Consider the following 16926-nt stretch of genomic DNA (forward strand, 5'->3'; position numbering starts at 1 on the left):
TCTGGTATAATGATTCCATACGTCATCTTTCCATCCTAAGTAATAACTATAATCTATATGTTTCTTCGAACGAGTATCTAGCTTTTGCACTTCTCGATCGCAGGTAGTGCTCAATCCTGCATCTGCTCTTCGTACTACGTTGGACGCTCAATCGTAACCTTCGAGTTACAAAATAAATCCTTATTGAGGACTCCTTCTTCTTCTTAGGATAAGTACTTTTCTTTATCTATTGTAACAGACCGATGGATCATGCTCTAATGATCTCTCATCGTATGATGCAACGCTTAGACTCAAGTCTCTTAGAGTCAAATTCCAGAATGGAATATACCTTCCTTCATATTCTAATGTGATATAATCACATTTTAGCATGTAGCATTTCTAGCTACAAGCTTCTTTAACAACGAGCGTGATGCTATTGATCGCATGGATTTCAATCTTTTGACTTAAGTCAGATGTTACATCGAACTTGGTTCTCTGAACCACGTAACAAACTCATCGTAGTCGGACTCAATTTGATATGACCACTAGGGTAGGAATATCAATCATCTTCTTAGTCATTACCGAAACAATGGTAACGACATACTTGAATAAAACGAGACCAATCACTAGCTTCTTGGTAACCTTGTGACTTTCCTTGATCCAAGCGTGAGTCCTGTGCTTCCAGTAGTATAGATCTCTACTACTATTCACACCTACTCATACTTGTCCCAAGTATTGTCTTGCAGTCCCCAAGTCCTAAAATCACAAAACAATTTAACACATACGAATGTGTCCAATTAATCATAAAATTTTCCTAGACTCTACTAGGACTTCTTCCATGCGTATCTTCAATCATCAATTCTACTTCAACTCGGTTGGTGATGGAAATTCCAGACGATGGGACAACTTCAAGAATTACACCAATCGTTCCATAATCCTGCCAATCGAAGGTGTACTTCAAACGTATCGTACCCTTCTAAACGTTCCTTTATTTTATCAGACATATTCTAAAGGCAAGATACCACTCTTACGATATCTTCCGATAGGTGTCATTCACTATCATAAGCCTTTCATTTCCTCCATTTACTCAGTTCTCTACGAGTCTTCACCATAACGTTTTGTACACCCAAGCAGACGTTCGGCGTACTAGGCAAGAATTTAAGATAGGAAAGCTTTATTTATGATAGACGTATAAATCTCCTTATCACTCCGAAAAGTTTACATGCTAGTTCTAATATCGTAGTCATACGCTTAGAATCCTGAGCACATAAGGTTTCCAGATCCGGTCAGCAACAGACCATAGATCCGAACAAATAATATCATATATGGCAAACATATAACATTTAGCACATAAAAGCATTTTAGGCATCTTTCCTAAAATATACTAGTGCTCGTGTCTTAAAATATGGTAGACACTCATCTCACGATCATCACTTAGCATTCTAAGTTTAAGTCTAGAAATCCTACAAATTCCTAGTTCGCTTAAACTAATGCTCTGATACTAACTGTGACATCCCCAAATTCACGGCCAGAAAAGACCGATTTAGTTTATGCTTCTTTTTAAAATAAAATCAGAGTAATCTTTCAAAAGATGTTGCGGAATTTGTCCCCAAAACAAAATATGATAAAAATATTTATCAAAGCATTTCTTAAAGAAATGTATTTTCATTTCGTTAAAACCTCGGGATGTCATGTTTCGATACAAATCAAAAGCATAAACAGTATATTATAAGCCTTACAACATTTATTTACATCTACTGGCCTATAATCCAAAATCTGTCGTTAAGTCATCCAACTATGCTCTTGCCACTACCTGTAGTACAAGAAACTGAGTGGGTCATGCTTGGGAGCCTGGTGAACATATAGAGTTTTCAACCCACAAATAATAAATTTATTAATATCATCAACCAACAATAAATTTATTAATTTCATCAACCAAAAATAACCCTGATTACCCGTTCCCGTATTCCTCACTTTATGTCCCTAAAGTATCTATTTATAAGGGACCTAGTCTAAAGATTTTCATCAGGCCGACAACACTGCTTCGGGGGTTCCTCAGAAATTTATGTCAAATAAGGCAACCATCGGGGTGACAACACTGCTTTCCTCATCAATTTATGTCAAATAAGGCAACCAATGGGGTGACAATATTGCATTCCTCCGCAATTTATGTCAAATAAGGCAAACATCGGGGTGACAATACTGCTTTTCCTCAGCAATTTATGTCAAATAGGCACGAAGTCACATCGTCGCCAAGGTTTATACAACATACACTAAGTCCATAGCTACCAAGGTACTAAATCCATAGCTACCAACGTACATCTATACCGTACTAAATTCATAGCTACCAACGTACATCTATACCGTACTTTCATCCCTCATTCTTTATCTACCCATGTTTTACCCAACATATTTGAATATAAAATATATATACATTTTAAATCATTTTAAACATGTATAAAACACTCATTCAACATCCATCTCAAATAAACAAACAACATATATATACATAGCACGTATTTTATATAAAATACTTCATATCTATGTGTAAGGTGAAAGTGACTATACACTCACTTGATAAGACGACGATTGGACAGCACTTCGTCTATTAAGACAATATTCTTCGATGAAACCGGGATTTTAGTTGAAAACCGGCCTTACTCGGGCAGAGTTTCGGCTAGAAAATATGATTTTCTCGGGAACTTCAGGGCGTCGGGACTTGCTTCGGGTGTTACGGACGATACCGGGACTTCGGGGGGTTAAAAGTAGGCTAAAAGAGTGTTTAAAGTGAAAGAGAAATGAGAATTGGTAACATAAACCCGGAGGGCTCGATTTCTATTTATAGGCTGAAAATTCGACTTTCACGTCGTGAACCAGGTATATTCACGTCGTGAGTTTGATCCTGGTCACCTCCTAGGCTTGCCGTGTGTTTTCTAGGCTCGAAACGTGTCGTTCACTGAGTTCACGTCGTGAACACTGTGTTCACGTCGTGAACGCAGTCAGGTCTCGAAGTTTGTGCTCCGAACTTCAGAAATTCATATCTTTCGCATATGAACTCCGTTTTTGACGTTCTTTATATCCATGCGTAGGTGAAATTATGCTCTACAACTTTCGTTTAGACTCAATCGGCTAATTTTGACTTTATTTTTAATATTATATTTTTAACGGGCCGCGACAGGAAAAGTCCGTTAAAAATTCATAACTTCTTCATCCGACGCCCGTTTTCGTCTGTCTTTTTTACTGTTGCACTAATATCGACGAGATCTTCGATTCTCGTTTAGATTGTTTCGGCTAAAAATCACTCGATCTAAATTTCGAGCTTTGGGCTGCATACTGCTAAGTCGAAACTTAGAAAAATCATAACTTCCTCATACGAAGTCAAATTTAGGCGTTCTTTTTATGCATGCTCTCGGTTTAACGAACTCTACGACTTTCGTTTAGATCACTATGGCTAAAAATCGTTCTATCGTAAATTCACTATTTACGTCACGCAGTGTCGTGCCGGGTTTGTTGCGAAACTTCGACAGGTCATAACTCTTTCGTTATAACTCAGATTTCGGCTTTTGATATATCCGGAATCCTTGTAACATATACTACAACTTTTATTAAGACTATTCATTCTAAATAATCTTCTATCAAAAAGTTGTTTTCGACACTTATTGTCTCTTAATTGAGTAGCCCTGATCTACGGGCGTTACACAACCGGTCATAAGAACTTAATGTGAATAATCCAAACAAGTTCAATGGTTATATATGGATACAAAATAACTTAAAAGACTAAACATGAACAAAACTTAAACTATGTTACCCATACAAGTCATTATCCCTTTTTAAAAAAAAAGTGTTTGGATTAGCTTTGTGGTAACAAAAGTCAATAAGTCTTTTTAATAAGTGATTGACATAACTTATACATGTAAAATAAAAAAAATGGTTAGGTGGGTAAGTTAAATAAAGAGTATTTTGTAAATTAAAATAATAACAAAAAAGCCAAAAACATTTTTAAAAAGCTAGTGAAACACCCATGAAAATACGGTCCGAAAATTTCATTTTAAATCATTAAAGAAACCATAGTTATTAAATCATTTCATCAAAGCATAGTCAAAATATCTCAAAACATTATTATCAGAGTATCAAAACATCAGAGTAAAACATCTCAGGCTAAAACATCTTGGTGTGTGCAATGCAGTCATCCCAAGCTCTTCTCTCTGCAACTGGAAGTACCTGAAACCAAAACTGAAAACCGTAAGCACGAAGCTTAGTGACTTCCCCAACCTACCACATACCATACACATAGTCACATATACTGGGCCCCCGCCCGGCATGGGACAGTGTCCGACATCAAGCCCCGCTCGGTATACAGATCTGTTTCTTCCAGGCCCCACCTGTCTCTGGGCCTTGCCCGCTATACACATACAAACAATATCATATAATCATACTATCACATAAAGAATCATATCCATTACTACATGCTCCAGTCCTAAAGCCTCGCCTATCATGGGCCCCGCCCCTACTCCGCTAATGATGAGATACGTAACCCCGTCCACACTCAGCTACTGATGAGATACGGGACCCCGCCCACACTCACCTCCCTACCAGGCACATACGAGTATCACAAAGACAACAAGTATAACTAAACATGCATAACTTCCTCGGGCACCGCCTGACATCGGAACGTAGTCCGGAAACATACAATACAGACACATGCAGGAATCAAAAAGACACAAGCATACCAACATTCCTCGGGCACTGCCCGACATCAGACTGTAGTACGGAACATACAATCATACATGCATACATATACGGGCCGACATTGGTGCCTTAGACCCGTTCACACAAAGGGAAACTCCCCTCGATGCTGAATCTCACGGATTTTCCTTTGGCTACTAGCTGGAAACTCCCCGAACTGTTGATCCTTCGGCTCCCTGAGCTGCTAGTCATCATATAAACTAATTAAGTTCGGAATTCTCATAACTTAGCCATAAGTCCTCACTGGGGTAAAAGACCATTCTACCCCTCACCTACACTTGTCCAAATATGGACTCTACTAACCCTTTTGAACCAATTTCATACTTCATAACCCTCCAGGGTCAACCTTGGTCAAAGTCAAAGTCAAGGTCAAAGTCAACATCCAAGTCAAATTCAAAGTCAACGCTCCCAATTGACTCAACTCGTCGAGTTTTCCCTTCAACTTGCCGAGTTCTCATGAATCACAGAACTGTGAAATCGCGATCCAACTCGTCGAGTTCTTCCATGAACTCATCGAGTTCTCCCCTTTAACAGAATCGGGATTCCTCGACCCAACTCGTCGAGTTCCTCTATGAACTCGTCGAGTTCTTCAGTCTGTTAGCCATTCTTAATGCATTAAGCCCTTATCCTTTAGATCTACACTCAATACTCTGAATCCAGACTGGAAATGCAACTAGAAGGGTAAAGTTTCCAACTTTACCCATTAATACCTTTCCTAAATGGATTAAGCTCAAACCCTAACCTAAAAAGGCCAAGGTCTTAATCCAAACATCACAAAAACTGCAAGATAATCCATGGGGTCATAGATCTGGGCTCTAGGGGCAAGAAGATCTTGTAAAGCTCAAGATTTATCCACATGCATGGCCCTTTGGAGCTAGAAAGGCCAAAATAGAGGCTTAGAGTTTGCATGTGACTTCCATCGCCATAAAGTTGGCACCTTTATGCCATGAGAGTCCCTCTAGACACTAGATCTGAAGTGTTCTTCGCTTGGGACGTCCAAATCCCAAGAGTCATATCATTTAGACCAAAAACCACATAAAGGATGGTAAGATGGAGATCTAATCAACTACTAGTCAAGTTTGAGACTTGATTACCAAAAAGTGACGAAAATGGAGTGAGGTTTCTGGATCTAGCAACTCTTCCTTGTTCCTTCAAGCTTTCCTTCCTTCCAAGCACTTCAATCACTAACAAGAACACTCAAAATGGCTCACAATAGCATTAGGGTTTCGAGATCTAGGGTTTGGACAATGGAGGCTGGAAATGAGGCCAAACCCTAGGTCATAAAGTGTTTAAATAGGGTGCAGAATCTCGGATCTAGGGTTTCCCAAACCCCATCCAACTCGTCGAGTTGGTCTTCCACAAACCCGCGTGACAACATTCCTATTCGTCTAGTTCTCACCCTTTAAATCGACGAGTTGCCTTCTTGATTTGAGGTTTTTCTTTCCTCAATTGGCCTTGTGGTTTCTGGGTGTTACAACTATCCCCCACTTAAACTAGACTTCGTCCTCGAAGTCCATTACGGTCACCTACCTCGCAAACATCTCACGCGCCACGCCTGCGGCTTTCCTCCTGCTTGCCCTGAACCAACTGATGATTCCTACAGTACTGACACCCGCCATCCGTAAGGTACAACCATCATCCCGCGTAATCAATGGCCTTCCCAAGGCAACTGAACCCAACTACTAAAACCTTCCCAAACCCGACGAAGGACAAATCCTTACTATCATACAGAGAGCTACTTCTGTCTTTTCGAGATCTGAATTCTATAATGGTCTGTCTCCCTGACGGGCCGCCTATGCTCCAAAACTACCATGCCAAAACCTCATTGAATAGCCGACCAAACGCACACTCCCAATCCTGATTATCTCGATGCTATCATCAGAAACAAAATCTTTGTCCATAACTAGTTGTAGAATACTTATACTTGACAGGATGCTCAGATAATCCTTCGAGTAGAAGATTCATCACTGAAACGGTTAGACTCAACGAGAGCTGCACAATAGGGTGAAATCCATTACTCTAAGATTATTCAATCCAACAGTAAGTGACTTAGCACCTTCGATCGGTAAGCGATTCCTCACACAAGAATCCTTACTTCACTACTTCTGCCTGAACATCAGGATGCCTCTTATCCACTTTCTGAACGAATCGAGACCACCCTGGTCCCATCTTATCTGTCAACTATCTGAAATATTGGATTCCCACTCGGTTGTTGAATCCCAAGAACACCCTCTCAGTCGCTCCCAGCGACTTCCGAAGAAAACTTCGGCTATCGAAACTACTCTATCCACATTTCCACTCATGGCTCTATAACTAGGGGATACGGGCCTCGCCCACATTCTGCTAACTAGGAGATACGGGCCCCCGCCCACACTGCGCTGACTTGGACTACACAGGTCCAACTCCGCCTCGAATCCCATCGACCTATCCTTTCCTGATTCCGATCACGCTAACTAGGAGATACGGGCCTCACCCACACTCCGCTAACTAGGAGAGACAGGCCTCCGACCACACTCCACTAACTAGGATGTACGGGCTTCCGCCCACACTCTGCTAACTAGGAGATACGGGCCTCCGCCCACACTCCGCTAACTAGGATATACAGGCCCCCGCCCACACTCCGTTAACTGGCCGCTAATGAATGCTACGGCTATCCCGAAGTCCTACAACACTTTCCACGCTGTCTGGCTGCTGGTGAATGCTACGACTATCCCGCAGCCTTACAACACTTTCCAGGTTGTCTCAACCGCTGATTACCAACCCGAACACATCCATCGTAGAGCATACACATGACCTAACATCCTGGCTGACCTCGCGTCCTGACGGGAATTCCCCAACCTGGTTTCCCAAAACCAGCTATCAAACACTAAAAAGACGCGAACCCTACGTTGGGAAGTTTCCCAAACTCCCAACTCACATATTCCTCAATCCAATCAGCCACTTGGGCTACCTTCCCTCCTGATGGGAATGCGAACTCATCCTAGTTTCGCACTTACTTCTGTTCCTGAATACCTGGAGGATTCTCCCCCACTTTGGTTCAACTAAAATCTTACAGCACATAAGATTGGAAGGATTCTCGATCCTTCTTACCATCCAATGATCAATCTGATGGCAATCTACCCTTACCACTGTTTGTGTTACAAAACTAACTAGTACTAAAACAGTACCACTCTTGAAGACTAGCGGAACACTTTCTGAGTTCCAATCACACTTGCTACAATTACCGCATCCTGAGAACCCACTAGAAAAGGAGATGACCTCGAACTACTACTCTAAGATTCATGGTATGCAGATGGCATATAAACCGAACATAAGTAGAAAATATAATTCCAAACTACACTTAATAATATCGATGCATGACAATAGCAGTAAAATCATAAATAAGAACTGATAGGAAAGAAAAAGATACACACCTGCAACATCGAAAGCTACTTGTGCCTCCTCTGTAGTTATCTGGAAAGCGCTGCTCCTCGTCGCAGGCACCTCTGACCGGCCCTGATGGCCGTCGGTGATCCTCAACGTCGCAGGGGCAGGTGCCATCACCTGTCCCACCGTTTCCAAACTCAGACATTGGGCCTTCTTGTGCCCCCGCTGACTGCAATGGAAGCATATCAGGTCTGATCCATGGGTGGTGGTAGTTGTACAATCCCTGCTATAATGACCGATCCGGCCGCACTTGAAGCAGCCTGAATCACCACCACTACCACTCCTACACGCACCCTCGTGTGTCCTGCCGCACTTGCCACAACGGCTACGGTACTGATGACTCCTCGATCTAGAATCTGATACCTTGGGCCTCTTGCCCGATCCCGCGGATGTCTGAACCTCGTCTGGCTTCCTCTTCCTCTCTGACTCCAAGTTGATCTCCCTCTCCCTGGCTCGAGCGATCATGTCCTCCAGCGTCCTCCAGCTGGACCGGCTCACAAACTGCTTGATGTCGCTCCTCAGCATCTCGTGATATCGGGCCTTATTTATCTCCTTGTCCGCTACATACTGCGGAACAAGAAGGGCCCTCTCCCTGAACTTAGCGGTGATCTCAGCCACCGTCTTTGTAGTTTGCTGGAGGTCCTGGAACTCCCGTGCCAGCTACTTCACCTCAATCACTGGTGTAAACTTGGCCCTAAACCTGGCCGATAAGTCACTTCATGTCATCGCGTCCAAAGCAGAATCATCTTGAATAGCATGTCCAACCTCCTCCCACCAATTACGTGCTCTGTCCTTCAGAAGACAGGAGGCGAGTCGGGCCTTGTCCCCCTCGGGACAACGACTAGAACGAAAGGCGTTGGCGACATCTGCCAACCACCGGCTGCTAGAAATGGGGGCCTTAGCCCCATGATAGTCTGGAGCTCCACAGGCTCTGAACTCCATGAATGTCAATGTGCGCGCCCCCTTCATGGACGCCATCTTGGTGCGGAATGCACCCAACCTCTCGTCCAAAATCTCCAAAATTCCCTCCTTGACTGTACCGAAGATCACAGGAGTCTGGTCCAAACTGCGCGTAATCTCAGCTGAAATAAACTCTCTCATCTGGTCATCAAACGACCCAACTCCTGAGCCTGAGCCTGATCCCTCACCGGCGCCAGAACCGCCAACTGTTCTAGTATGTAGCGTCATGCTGCAACATATCATCACAACCATCAGAATACTCATCACTACCAAGGGATCACACACATACTACAAGTTTCCTGGTTTTATTTTAGCCCTCCTTGAATCGAGAACGGATCCTCTGCTTTGAGTAGTACGGGCCCACACTACCTTCCACATCTATCTGTACTTTCCTTAAGAATTGCCTTGACTCCACCAAGTCCCTTTCACTACTACTGCTCTTAGCACTAATCTCGTCCTAGGATTACCCTAGGGTAATCTCCGACCTTCTCTCCGCCATCAGTTGCATAATAAGTCCCTGCTATCTCTCCCTAACTAGCTTGCGAATACCATTACAAATTACTAAGACCAGATAATTCTTCGAATGAGAGATCTCTCCTTACAATGGTTAGACTCAAACGAGAGCTGTGAAATAGGGTTAAACCTAACCTTATGAAATTATATAGTCCTCGTAATATGTAACTTAACATATTCGTTTACTAGTTAGTTAAAGGTAACTAGAACTCCTAAAAGTACAAAGCAAGAAACATTCGAGCATTGAGTAACCAAAACCAAGCATATCCTAATCATCCCATCATATCACTGACTAATCAGTACTAGCATGCAGTTCTATAAGCTCATACAGTAGGCATACAAAGAATCCTTCCTAGATCCTTATCCCTAATCTAGCATGCAGTTCACATATTCACATTTCATATCATAATATAAACTTGTATGGGTAATTTGGGAGAACTTACTTGAGCTCAGCTGATTGCATGCAGCACACCCTTTTCTTTTTTTGAAATCCTTTTTATAAAAATGGTTTTCCTTTTAAAAATTTATACCAAGTCCTCAGTTTGAGTCCAGACACACCCGAGAGTGTGCCCGAATCCCTCAAACCAAGACTCTTATACCAACTTGAAACACCCATGGAAATACGATCCGGAAATTTCATTTTAAATCATTAAACAAACCATAGTTATCAAATCATTTCATCAAAGCATAGTTAAAATATCTCAAAACATTATTATCATAGTATCAAAAAATCAGAGTAAAACATCCCATGCTAAAACATCTTGGTATGTGCAATGCAGTCATCCCAAGCTCTTCTCTCTGCAACTGGAAGTACCTGAAACCAAAACTGAAAACCGTAAGCACGAAGCTTAGTGAGTTTCCCAACCTACCACATATCATACACATAGTCGCATATACTGGGCCCCCGCCCCTACATCGGGCCCCGCTCGGCATCGGACAGCGTCCGACATCAGGCCCCGCCTGGCATTGAGCCCCGTTCGGTATACATATCAGTTTCTTCCAGGCCCCGCCTGTAACACCCTGACTCTCAGGTATGAACCTTATAGCTTTATTTCCATTTTGAAAGGTCTACTCAAAGATTTGAATGTCCTGACTCGTCGAGTATGAACGAATTTGGCCGTGTGTCTTAAGTGACCAACTCAACCAGCTGGAAGACAAAACTCGACGAGTTGGAGCTGGAGGATGAAACCCTAATTTCCAGGGTTTTGCACCCTATTTAAAGGATCATTAGCCTCCCTTACAGCCCCCTTGAGTTCAGAAACCCTAAATCGTGTTTACTCTCCATATTTGTGTGTTTTAATCTTGGAAGGTGGATCTTGGTGAGAAGAGCTTGAAGTTCCAGAAGCTTGGAACAAGGAGAAGTTGAAGATCTGAACTCTACTCCATCTTAGCATCACATTGAAGGTAACAAGTTGTTACCTTGGATATCCATTAGCTAGATCTATTCATTCATGGGTTTAGAACCCTTTTGGTGTATTGTTGTGTGATGTGACCTTGCTATTTCTTCTCTCCAAGCTCTTCTAATGGACTCCGAGTGGCTTCTGGCTGGTGTTGGTGGTAATGATGGGTTCGCCCCATGTGCTTGTTGCAGGGTAGAAAACCGGTGGTGGGGTTACCATGGTTTGCGCGAGTGGTGGTAACGAGAGCATTGGATGTGTAACCATCAGCATCTGGTTCGGCGAGGGTTGGGCATTTGGTATTTGGTTTACCGGCAGCATCGTTGAGGGATTGGTAAGTGATGTTGCACACCCTCATATGGTGGCCGCACACTCCTAAAAGACCCTCCAAAGAGAGAGTTTGACTTCCATATTCGAGATAGACATGCCCCTAGCCTTGTTGCACCTTGGAAATGGCATTTTTGGACATTTTGGTGTGGGGTGTACGACCGCACACACCTGTGTACGGCCGCACACACACCTGTCCGACAGCACACTCCAAGTGTGCGGCCGCACACTCAAGTGTGCGACCACACACTCACCATAGGGCCGCAAACCCACTTCTAAGACCCTAGGCTTGTACTACAACTAAGTTTGGACCAAGAACATTTCATGGATTGCAAGTATGGACCTTGAAACACCCAAAGAACACCTCACATCATGGGTGTACGGCCGCACACCCCTTGGGCCGCACACCCATGGACGCACACACCTTAAAGGTGGCCATACACTCACCTCATGTAATCCTTTAGGGCTCTCTCACTTAGTTCAAGTAGTTCCAAGTCCCTAGAGTGGTTCTCCATCACATTTAGTAAGGAAATACCATCATTTGACTCCTTTATGTGTCATTACATGTTAATTAGGATCAAATCGTGTTCAAGTCTTCACTTGAACATCCCGCTTTCCGTATCGATCTTTCATTCGAATCGCTCGAGGTGAGTTCATACCCCTACATTTTCCGTGTTTTTAATGTTTTAAGGGGGGGGGAATACAAGCCAAACTCTAAGTATTTTGTTAAGTTTTAAACTTATTAATGCAGTCCAACAATTTCCACGTTTAATAACATATTCAGATATTTTATCTCTTTTTGTAATATGTTGAGCATAAGGGAAACTTCTATTTTGGCAATCCAAATTCATAGCTTTCAGAAAGGTTTTTACAAAGCATTTTCCATATCAACTTTAATAAACTATAATGGGTATAGTTTGGGATAACCCTCTAGGCAATCTCCACTTAATCAGATTTCATAAATGAACATATATAAACTATGGCAGATTTAGTTTATGTTATTTATTTTCTCGGGAGTATAAAGTACTATTATTCAAGGATAATTATTGTTTTATACTGTTTCTCGCTAGTAAAATAGATTATACAGAATTGGTGAGGCTCTACTTCAATACTGTGCACTTAGGTGTATAGTGATAAATCCTTTTAGTATAAACAAAGTCTCCTGGAGGGAGAGCATGATATTTGTGAATAGATCTATTCGGGACTGACAATCCCACACCAGAACTGCTAGCTACAGTTAGGCGGGCACGCCTGTGGTGAACAAATGTCATTTAGCTTAACGCCTGAAGAACGTTATAAAGGTCTCTCGGTCATATCAAGTATGGTTATACGACTCGCAAATAAGTATAAACTAACTTTGTTTACGGACTCTATTCTTCATTTGTTTTATTTTAAGTAATAAAACTACTTTTATATATGCTGATAGTAATCAAGGACTTCTAAACTGGCATCTCTACCTCTAGGACGGATAACATGTTTTCTAAAACTGATGGTTAATTTTCTACTAATAGACACTCTTTCAAGACCGCTTTTCATAAGAAAATACAGGATTTTCTTGAAGAACACTTTTCAAATGGATTCAAAGAATATTTTCTCACTAAAACTAAATGCTTATGAACTCACCAGCTTTATGCTGATATTCTTTCAAAACTGCTTGTATTCTCAGGGAATTAGTAAACATGTGCTTCCAGGAGTTTTGCGGAAGTCGGAGCGTTAGAGTCACGTCTTTCTATTTTGCTTTTGATATGAACTAAACTATGTATTAAACAATGTAAACCTCTTTCATATGTGTATTCAATGTCTGGTTGTGTTTACTATGCTTGCTATGATACAATTGTTGTGATACTGCGCATGACGTCCTCCACCCCGGAACGTTTCCGCCATTAGGTTTCGGGGTGTGACAGATGTTGGGTTATGAGCATTCTAACACTCCTAAGTGTACATGCAACCCTAAATACCTTGGATCTATGTTTTCTCTATTATACATACAATTATGAACATCCAAGGTATTATCCTAATCTAGCATAGAAAATAATAAATATAACAAGATAGAATACATACCTCTTTGATGTAGAATGTCTTCATGAAGCTTGAGTGCCTAGTGCCCCAAGTGTGACACCTCCAATGGTTCACACAACACCAAATACACTTGGAATAACTTGAGAGAAACTTGAACACTCCTTGAAATCGTCTAGCCCTCACACTCACACATTAGTGCCCGATTTCTTGAGCCATGGGATTCTTTTATATGGTGGCTATTAGGGTTACACCATGTAACTCATAACTTTACCCATTCCTTATGCTCCATGGATTTTAACCTCCATGGAGTATCCATGGGTCACCCCATGGACTTAGTCCAACATAAGGAATCTTGGATCACAAGCCCACATATATAAGAATGAATGATTTACACAATCAACCCATATATTTAATTAGTCTCCTTTTGATCACTTAATTAATTCCAAATTAATTCTTGATCAATACTAATTAAATAACCTTATTAATATATTAGAACTTATAATATATTAACCAACCTTAAGTGTTATTTCTCTCATTATAGTCTATCCAAATGCATGATGCCATGCAACCCAAATGGACCATGTCGGGTCGGGTCAAGTCTTACCAATTATAGTTATGGACTTAGACATTAATCCAACAGTCTCCCACTTGGATAAGTCTAAAACTATTATTGCGTATGACTTCAGGAACCAATCAACAATCATAGCTCTCAAAAGCTTCTGTCGAACTCTGACCTTGTCGATGAACTCTGACCTTTGTCAATGACTTGTCCATTAGATAAGGGATCATATATTCCTCCATTCTAGATATCATATGGACTGAGACATGGATTATCAATCATTCTCTCTGTCCATTTTTTGTTTCCCGATTTCCGATTCATGATGACTGACTGATTGAACAAATCAAATCAGTCCTGGCTTGGCCAAGCACTCACATGTATCATCTTTAAATCATCGAGGGGCCCACAGATATCGCATTTATCCCGAAGGTAAAAGGAATGGATAAACTTCGACTCATATGGCTTGTTCTACTACTTGTTGAATCATACACAAAGGCACGTTTTATAACATCGAGTTACCAATGCGTTTTCGTGCAATCAATGTATAACCAACTCATAGTAACAACTCATATCTCTAGGTTTGAAGAATATAAGATATTATCGTCTCATGATCACTCGTGATAAAATCCATGAAGTGATTCAAATGAGCGCGGGTTGAATCCAATACTCAGAACTTATGAGCACTCATGAGTGTTGTAGCACCACTTTTGTCCACCAACTTGGACCTCTACAAACCAACCCATGACAGTCTTGATTCATATCTACTTCCAACATATGACCGACTGTGGATGGTTTGAATAACTTAATCATTCAGGAAGAGCGACTTAGTTATTCTGGAAGTCAAAACATGCAAAGTGAAACACAAGAATAAATGAATCAAATATGGTATCAAACCCTATGAATATAAATAAACACTTTTATTTATCACCATACTGATTACTCATTATTCATTGTTTCGGTTTTATCAACTTTATACTTGAATTTAAAACAATAGTTGTCCCATGCTCCAAGCATGTACACTATGTTTTCTAAACACTAGTCATGCCATACACCAAGTATGCATACTATGTTTGTCTATGATCTTTACTTTGTAAAATAGATCAATTGAACATCACTCCAATGATCCTCTTTTCACAGTCCCAAATCCTTACTGCAAATGCAAGAATTCCAAATTCATGCCATTTACTGAAATCTGTTAGATTCTAAACTTATATGCATTGATCCTCTTAATGATTATGCACAAAGTCAGAAAGACTTGACAACAATCATTACAGAGCATTCCAAAGGAGATCAGCTCCTTGGAAACATCCTTCTTTCATTAAGTTTCCTAATCCTACATAGATTGAATAATTTCTAACTTTGAAACATTTCCATATTCCATTCTGACTATCACTTCTGAACAAGAGTTGCCTCCTTACAGATTATGTCAATATGGTCCTTCCAGAATTAACATTATACTTCCAACTGTCCTTGAGCAACCAATCTTTGGTAAACCTTAGATTGTCCTTGACAATTGCTTAATCATTTTAGTCATATCCAATTCTAGACCTTTTCCCTTCATAATGCCCCAGGCATTTGGAAAATTTTAGAAAGGATGAATATAGCACATGTAATCGATCCTATATCCGAAGCATATGGGACACGATTCATGATGTCTCACATAAAGACTAAACCAGTCTTTTGCTATAATATTTCCATTTCAATTTGCCAAGTTCTCAAAATTCAGATTATGAAAAGGGATGCCGTAATCATAATCGAATTTTAGAACGCAAATAATGGACCCATATATAGAATTTCCTTATGTTGAGCCATTCCAACATGAAATTCACATATATATCCTCGATTAAATACGATTAAAATCTCAATCTAAGCTTTTAGAATTGAAATGAAGTATAATTTCCTCTCCCTTAATTATAGCAAAACAACTTTTTCAACCCCTGCAACCTCACGAATTGAAACTTTTGTTTTCTATAATTAACATTGCTAACTTGCAACCTTTGTCATAATTATCATGCTCCCACTAACATGATGATTATTAGCATAACACTTATGCTCCCACTAGCTTTGACATGTACTCAGAAATCAGCTGACTTTCTTACCAAAGTTCAGATTTCTGATACTAGATTGTTTTGATAAAACTTTATCAAAATCATACACCTCCCTTAGATAGCTCACATGTGTGTCTAAACAATTTTAGAACTATGAAAAGGGATGCCGTAATCATAGTCTCAATTGTTTAGACCTTTGCCACTTCTCACAAGTCCATGTTAGTGTGCCGGTAAACCACACACTCTCCACTAACGACTTTGAGAATGCAAATATCACAATTGCTATCTAGCTAAAATCTACTTAGTGAAAGTGTTTCCTCACCATCATTTTCATGAAGCGGAGAGAAACCTTATGACACTTAGATTTAATAGTGTATGTGTTCTTATCCATGTGAATTTGTCAAAACCATAATCACAAGACAAGGTTAGTGCCAAATCCAAACTCATATTGATTAAACTTGTGCAATCTTAAATTCTTGCCATTTGGCAGCTCAGGTGCCTGCCATTGCTTCCAAGTAGTTGTGCAACCAATTGAGAACTCTCAGAACTCCTATGCAAAGCCAACTTGAATAGGCACAAAAATTTCAACACGATAGGTTATAAACCTCAAGTCGTGTGCTAGTGAAGGACTTTAGGTTTTATTCTTGATTAAGTCTTGAAACTTTCAAGAGCTTTAAGACTCCCACTGTCCTCTTGACATATAAGACTCCCTTGTCAAATATTCAAGAGATAGTGCGGATTCTTTATCAAGACTAACACTTTACACAATTGGCCTAAGTTGGTCTCTGTTTTATCCAAAACATCACAACTTACCAATTTCAAATGTACAAGAGTAGATAACCTTTTACTCTTACATTTGACTAGTGTTAACAAACCCTCTTTAAGAGATGTCACTCAAGTTACAATCTTGGAGTATGACTCTAAGAATTGTTTTGGAACGAAGTATGACTCA

This window comes from Lactuca virosa, chromosome 4 (assembly GCF_052849685.1).
Source record: "Lactuca virosa cultivar CGN04683 chromosome 4, Lactuca_virosa_CGN04683_v6, whole genome shotgun sequence".
NCBI classification, from domain to species: domain Eukaryota; kingdom Viridiplantae; phylum Streptophyta; class Magnoliopsida; order Asterales; family Asteraceae; genus Lactuca; species Lactuca virosa.